This window comes from Ambystoma mexicanum, chromosome 10 (genome assembly GCF_040938575.1).
Source record: "Ambystoma mexicanum isolate Mex_15411 chromosome 10, UKY_AmexF1_1, whole genome shotgun sequence".
In the NCBI taxonomy this organism is placed as follows: Eukaryota; Metazoa; Chordata; class Amphibia; order Caudata; family Ambystomatidae; genus Ambystoma; species Ambystoma mexicanum.
Window position 1 is genome coordinate 1,042,715,107 of NC_090932.1, and position 8,411 is coordinate 1,042,723,517.

Genomic DNA, 8,411 nt, shown 5'->3' on the forward strand with positions numbered 1-8,411 from the left:
GACATACTGCCACAAATGTGACATTCAGGCTGATTGAGTAATGGGCTGCACACAATCATTTTTGTGCCCTGTTTGAATGTTGAACATGACTGTTGCCTTCTGTCATGTTGAAGTGACCAACCATTGATGTATTCATCTGCCTGCCATCACATTATCAGTGAACACTGGATCTGTTGCAGCGTGTGCACATGTGTGTTTTGTCACACTATTTTGCATGTTTCATCTCATCATGTCCATCTCACATGGATGGGTGACATTACTGATTTCCTACCATATGGCTGTACTTGACAAATGTACCATGGCTATGCTACGTGACATCTGTGTGATGGCATGTGTCATGTATGTGTATTGGACATGCCACTCACAGGCTAATGTGTGCAGCCTGTGCTATCCGGCATGTGTCATGTATGTGTATTGGACATGCCACTCACAGGCTAATGTGTGCAGCCTGTGCTATCCAACATGCTGCACATGTGTTGCTTTTCCATCTTGGAGTCCTGAGTGTGTGCTTTTTGCCTCTCCTTCCAACTTTTTGACAGTGCATGCATGCCAGGGTTATAGTCATGTGGGACATGTGCAATTTATGTACTGGATCTTTGCCTCGTCAGGCATATATGTGTGCTATGGTGCTCATGCCTGTTTCTATTTGTTGTCTTTCATGTTTTTGCAGGTTATGAGGCACTTGATGCTGTTGAGGAGGAGATGGTGCAGACCCAGGAAGAATCTCAGCTTCAACCGGGCACCAGTGGAGGACGTGGGTTGGTGGTGGGTGAAAACACAATCCTGCTGCAGACCATATTATCCATGGGTGTCTCTGGGTACACCTCTGCAGACCTCTATGAATCAGGTGCTGAATCAGACAGTGAGACATATGTGCCTTCGCAGGTGAGTGTTTCTGGCAGGGTTGCTGTTTTGTCCAACCCATCTGCACCGGGGGTAGACCCCTTTATTGGGATTTCAGTGTTGGAAAGTTCGCCTGTGGCGGTTACGGATGTAGGGTCACACTCCGCAATATTTGCTCCTGTTTCTGGGCCAGTAGATCAAAGGAGGAATGCAGTCCTGCAGCCTCAGGCAGTGCCAGCACATCAAGGTGCAGATCGCCTTACCCCAAACAAGTGTGGAGCCCGCCAATGCGGTGGCCGTGCGCCACCAGGCAATACTGTGTGGGAGAATTCCATTTACAGTATAGCAGCACAACAGGGGGCATCGTGTGAAATGATGGCCCAGGCAATGGATAGGGTGGCCACTTCCATTCTCCAGTCTGAAAGGCAGATGGAGCACAGCAGCAGACAACATACTCCATTTGCCACTCACACAGGGAGGACATGTTGGCATCCAACAGGGAATGACGGGCTGCACTGGAGACTCTGCGTGCATCCATATCTGTAGAGTCACAGGCCCACAGGGAAGCCCTGAGGTTAGAACACGGGTCCCTCAGAGAAACTCTGGGGGAACTTGAGGTTTCCCAGAATTTTAGGTCAGAACAGCAGCTGGAGCAGCTCACACGTTCACTGTCAACTGAGCTCCAGGCAACCCATCAGGAGATCTGGGCATCAAGCGAGGCCATGCAGGCACAAATGTGTGCTGCCCGTGAGGTGCTCCATGGGGATCTCCGTACCATCATCCTGCAGAACCAAACCTTCCAGACCCGCATGCTTGCTGCCATGGAGGACCATACCAGGGCTCTGCGTGGGCTGCCTCCCATATCACGGCCACCTCCTGATGTAGCAGCAGAGGGTGATGACAGTGATGGCAGTTCGTCCACTGTAGCATAACCGTGCAGGCCAAGAGCCCATGGAGATTTTTTGTTTTTCAACATCCATGCATGTGTGTGTTGGGATGCACCCTGTACCTCGTGCCTCCTGGGTGGCCTTCACCCCCGGTCCACACATGGCCATTTTTGATATTTTTTTTATTAATTTATTTTACAGTGTGTTGCTCTGTGTGGCTCCCGTGGGCATCCGCTGTGTATTCCAGCTGGGCACATGCAGGCTTGTCCTGTCTTTGGGTTAGATGCTTGGTTTCCTGACACACACACACCCCTCCTGCTTCCCCTTTTCATGGGCTTGCAAAGGGTTTGACCAAGTGACAGTAACTTACACAGTGAAATTGGGCTCCCATGAGTTGTGTGGGCAGTATGTAGTGAAAACTGTGTGTACATCCCTAGTGGGGATTGTTGTTGAATTCTACACTGCATGGTATATTGATATGTGCTTGTGTATCCATGTGTTTCTCCTGATATACATGCAGGTTCTTCATGTCTTCACAAGGCTGTCTCCTTTGCAGATACAGTTCATGTTGTATGCAGTACACTGAGACATTTTCCTGACAGCAACACTCTGCAGTTGGAAGGGGTCGATGTGCTGCCTTAGTCAGGTTGTGAGACTTGCACTACTTTAATTTTTTGCTGTCATATATTGCCACGGTTTCATCCTGTACTGATGTTTTGTGTTGCTGGTAAGTATTTGTTCATGTGTGGTGTTTCTTATTGATTACTGAAAGCATATTGTCTGTGGACTGTTTACATTAGGGACAGTGCACTTTGTGACACTTGTGTGTCATGTGTTGTGCATTCATTTGGTTGCTTTCACCTTGCATGCCATGCCCTGGTGTGTTGGGTAGCTGAGATGGGGAGGGGTTAGGTGACATGGCACTATTTCTATGTGGTATTTTGCAAGGGGGTAATCATTCCTGCTGCATGAATGTGTGTCTTTTTGTGACACAGCATTGGGTGTCTTTATGTAGGTAGGGATGCACACAATGTAACACTGCCAGGTGAACAATCTCAGGATGGTATGGTTGTGACAGCTGACTGTCCCTTTTGTCATCATCATTGATTGTTAGCTGGTATGTGCCAGGCCTGTGTGCACTCCGCAGGGGTGGGATTTTAGGTGAAATAATTTGCCACAAGCTGGGTACGGGCTGCCTCACCATGTGCCCTTTCACCTTCCATGCGCATCAGCCGTGCATGTGGTTGGGGATGTAGGGGAACCACCATGTCCACCAGCACGCGCCGGCGTGTTGCAACGTTGTGCAGGTCATGGGAGTGAAAGCGTGACTTGAGCACTCCGAATGTGTGCTCCACTATGCCCCCGGTTGCAATATGGGCTGTGTTGTATCTTACCTCGGGTGGTGTGGTGGGGTTCTGAGTTGGCGTCATCATGTAGGTGCTCAGAGGGTAGGCACTGTCCCCTGGGGAGGTGATGATGGCTATCATTAGTGGGGTTGTCACATTACTCAGTATCTGACATGCATGCATGTGCAGAGGCATTTATACTCACCAATCAGCCATGTATCGCCATGCCGCCCAGCTTCCGGGTCCCGGATTAGGGGTGACATTCTGAAAATGAAACTATCATGGCTTGACCCTGGATAGTTGGCATATACTGAAGTGATTATTCCCTTGGCATCACATACTACCTGCAAGTTGGTTGAATGCCAGTGCTTGCGGTTTCGGTATACGTGCTCAGTGCCCCTGGAGGACGTAGAACCACATGGGTGCAATCAATGGCACCTAGCACTTTGGGGAAGTGTGCCACCCCGTAAAAGTCCTGCACCACAGCCTGCCTTTCTGCAGGTGTTCTGGGCATGTATATGTGCCTGCGGACTGAGGGGCGTGCAGTCATGATGGCCAACACCTGGTGTAGGCAGCGTGACTGTGTGGCCTGTGACACCCCCCCCCACTACGGCACTTGTCCGCTGAAATGACCCAGTAGCCAAGAAGTGCAGTACATTGAGCATGTTTTCCAAGGGGCTCAGTGCATGGGAGCACAGGATGGGTAATGTGAGGTCATCCTCCCACTCCCTGACCAGTTCTAGGATTATGTGTGGTGGAAACCTGTACCCCCATACACCTGGTCATCAGGCATCCCAAAAAGACTGATCCTGGGTAAGAAAATGCGGGGCCTGGCTATCCTCCTCCTGCGGTGTCCCACGACCACTGCTGCGAGGAACGGTATGTTCATAGTAGCGTCTGAGCTTGTTTGTTGTTTGCGCGCACTTTTATGCTGCGCGGGGCTGCTCAAGCCTGCTTCCTGGTGGCGTACGTGTTTCCGGATTAGCGCGTCTTGTTTGGCGCACGCCTTTCCCCTGTTCGATTCCATGAATACGTGTTGTTGGCGCGTGTGTGGGCGTTGTGAGCATTTACCTCCTGTACTTCTGCCGTAACGCCCACATTTCCGCGCGTTGTTCCCCATTCCGCGTGTTACACCCCGTGTTCCGCCCACTTTTGTTGTGTGCGCTGAGCTATGTGCGCTTTCCCTGTGCACGTAGCACACTTCGTTTAATGACGTGTGCACCCGTACGTGCCACCCACGATTTTAGCGCTCATCCCAGGAATTACACGCACACTGAATTCCATGAATCGATGTGCACGGCTTTGGAACGCATGCGCTGCGATTTACACGTTTGTGCTGCGATTTTCCCACTTGTGCTCCCCTTTTCGGCGCACATGAATCGGCCCGTTAATTTCCAATCAATATGAAACCTGCTTGGATAATTAATGTAAAATATCCATGCACGCGCTATAAACTGTTTATATAATACATAAAATGACTATCGTTAGCATCTAATAGCAGCAATAAAATCGAAGGTTCATAAAAAATCATCCTATTATCATAAAATGTCATATACATTTTTCTAATATTATCCACAATGACACATGTATGAAATGATAGGTTATTTATAACATGCTTAATACCCAGAGGTTTTTAAGCACAGGCCCAGGGATCGAACCTGTGTTGCCCAGTGTATTCTTGCTTCCAATGGTAGCAGGTTGCCCTGAGATAGACTCCCCAGACCTCCCGAGACATGTAAACATTACATGTTCTGTGGATTCAAGTACAGCCCCCCAGCATTTTATCCAGAGGCGTTCTTGCCTGGGGATTCCCAATAGTGCACCCTCAATCTCCAGTGATAATGTGTTATTAAATGTAATCTTTAGATTCTGCCTAACTACATGCAATGTTTGGGTAGGCATCTATATGGTCCACTATTCATTGAATGCATAGATCTATTCATACAGTCATCCATTCATTCATTTGTATATCGATTCATGTATTCATTATCACTGCAAAACAATGTGGGCCTCATTATGAATTTCGCAGTTTGGATAAAAAGGAGTGCTAATAGAATAGGACCACCTTTACTGCACTGCCAAACCCCGAATTATGAGGTAAAGTGGAAGTAAAAAGGTATTTCCTCCACTGTAACTACAAAACATGGAGAAATTACCAGTGGCAGAATTACCACTGGTGATAATTCCCCCCAAACCCAATGGATTGCTATGACCTTGCAAAATAAGGAACAACAAGGACTCTGAATATGGTGGATTTACCTCACGTTCCAAGGTGCTAACTCAGCAGTAACAGTAAGCTCATTTGGTGATTTACCATGGGTAAATTCACCAAACTCGGAAATATGCCCTTCAACTCTGCCCATTAAAACATTTTTAAGTAAATACCACTACATGTTCTGACATTTCTACTGTTAGGCAGAATTATATGCAGTACCCTTTGGGAACACCACAAACAATTAAGACTACAGGTGACAGTACAAATTCACCTTTGATACGAGCCTGTACTACACAGTAAAGTGGTAGTGATGGCTGAGCAGCCAGACTTATCTCAAGAGTAAAGTGAGCAGTAGCAATAGTTATACAAAGGACAGCAATCACTACGGTTCAAACAAACACTGACTCAAGGTTTCTGAGTAAAAGAATATACATTTATTTACACATCAGTTGTAAAACAATTCACTAAGTAAAGCAGCAGAAAAATCACACCCTTAATATACTACACAACCCCCAATCGATTTTGGACATGTTAGGCTCAAAATGAAGTGAGAGCAAAATGGCACTCCAACAATATAAAAGGGAGGGAAAGACAAGGTTATACAAAATTAAGCAGCACCAACAAGTAAGTAGGCAAGGCAATCTAGAAAAGGCTTGCTACAATGAGGATTCAAATGAATGGGCCTGGGCTAATGTAAATGGTTCAGAGTCTTTGCAGAGGATCACACAGTTCAGAGTAGTTTGCGGTTAAGTCTTTGCCAAGAGTTCGAAACGAAGTTGGTCAGAAGAAAAGTTACTTAAAAGAGTAGAGAAGGACAAGCCCTCAGGGTGTCGAAAGATTTAAAACACTTTCACCGTGGTCGGACGGAAAAAACAACTAGGTTTGAACAGTACCTTAGAAGAAGACGAATGCTGTAGCTGAGGCAGAAGTTCCTGGCATATCCTGCAGGCTCACGGTTCCTAAAGCGATTGTTGGACTGAAACGAAGGAGGAACACTGGATGGACCTGCACTTAACCAGGGAAGAAACCAACAGCAGGGCAAAGCAACAAATAAATGGTGCGCTCCTTAAAACCCAAACAGGTTCCGAGCCTCCTCGCTATCTGATTCACTGCAGTGATGCACAGCAAATTCGACCAGGGGAGGGAGGCCAGTCTTGGTGTTTGGCGAACTAGTTGGTCCCACTAGCTCAAGGGAAGAAGATTCCTTGCAGATCTTCTCTCTCGTTGAAGTTTGGAGATTCAGACCCGCAACAGGGCTTCACCAGGAGGTTCAGTCATGGTAGTGGTCCTCTTCTTTCAGCTTCTCTTCGGTTCTCTCAATCCAGTGGCGACTCTGTCTTCCAAGTCCCAGAGACCTGCTTTTTATGCAATTTTCCCCCATTCACACAGACTGGCTGTCAATCACACAGCAGGGTGGCTGCCCTGGCAGGACAGTCACCACAGCCAATCATACAGAGAGTGACCTGGGTCTCCAATGAGACCCTGTGCAGGGAGTCTCAAACCACTCCCTCACATCCTATCCCCCTCAGACATTCAGGCATCTGAGGAGGGCTTCTGGGCAGAAGCCTGCCAAAAGACAGCGAACAAAGGAACCAAGCCTGGTTTGGCACACAGAGTTAACACGAGAAAGACCTTTACAAAAAGAAATGGCGAATAAACCCAGCTGGAACCAAATAAAAGTAAATGGGGTCCAGCGGATTTAAGTTTGAGGCTACTAACTTAGCCTAAAACAGTACCTAGGCTATTTACATAGATCGCGGTAGGAAGAATAGGGTAGATAACACTGCCACCAAGCAAATATTAATGAAAGGGGAACAAAATAATGTTCCATGAGAGACAGACAAAAAGGCATAACTAATAACCCTTTCCAGCACTCTATAGAAGATAGTTGGTACTGGGTCTGTGAATTTAAAAAGACTAATAAAGTCAATGGCACCTTTACATGTTCTGAGAGACAGTAGTCAGTCCCAGAATATGAAGTTTAAAGTGGGAAGTGTGAAAAACACAACCTTGTGTCACTGATATAAGGTGCTATGTGACACACAGTAAAAAGATGGTGAAGCTCCACAGTGTATGAAAACACAAACGTTAAACACGCACAGCAAAACACATGTGAAAAAAATAAATCCTAGAAATCTAGTAAAGCTGCTGAGGGATTCAGTAGGTAAGGGAAATTAGCCATTGTGGAGAATTCTCCCTAACATATACCACTGAAGTGAGCAGTGCATCTAAGCCCAATTGATTGGCATCTGTTGTATATATCAACCTAACGTGGTTGTCTTACAGATATTGGATATGATTGATTGGAAAGTTCTTCATACTCGTATTGCTCCTAATGACTCTACTTTGTTGGACAAATCTTCAACCAGTTTAGAAAAGAACTGTACCTTGCAAACCCACAACTAAAGACCAGAAGTGATCTTTGTCCACAGTTTGTGAAAAATGGCAAATGGCCTCTGCCAAGCAACTATGAGGCTAAAGGTGTCCTATAGGTATGCATTTCTACGTCTAAATCCCAACCTTTGAAGACTGCATCTAAGGAAGACCACTATTTTAAGTCTGTTTTGGAATGGCCTTCAATGGGTGATTAGATTATGCAGAATTTTGGATTTTCATCCCCCAAACCACTGTTTGAGCTGCTCCTCCTAGATGTCTCTCACACCCACCTCCTCCAGCACTGGTAGGATTTTTATTTCCTTGGGGGTTTCACTGCACAAACCCTCATTTCACTTGCCTGCCTCCTCCTTTCCATGCAAGTCTGCTCACGACGAGCATGTATTCCCCTTAGAGCAAGTGTGTGGTGTGGGAGCAGGCTTGGCGGCTTTAGGTATGCAGTCTTATTTGCCATTGTCAACTGATTTTGCCCAAAAATCTGTGTACCATATATTCCACATGATTCACATTATTCACATTGAAAAAACAAACCAGCCTGCTTGAACTTCTGTAAACTAGAAAACCGATGGCTGGAACATTCTAAATTGCTGAATACCTCTGGCATTACTCTGGGCAACCCTGCAACCCACAATTTTTGGCCTCATATACCACTGCCAAATGGGAAAGATTATGGGCCTGATTCATGGAATTAATTGTGCTGTAAATGGAATCGACTGTGCAGCACTT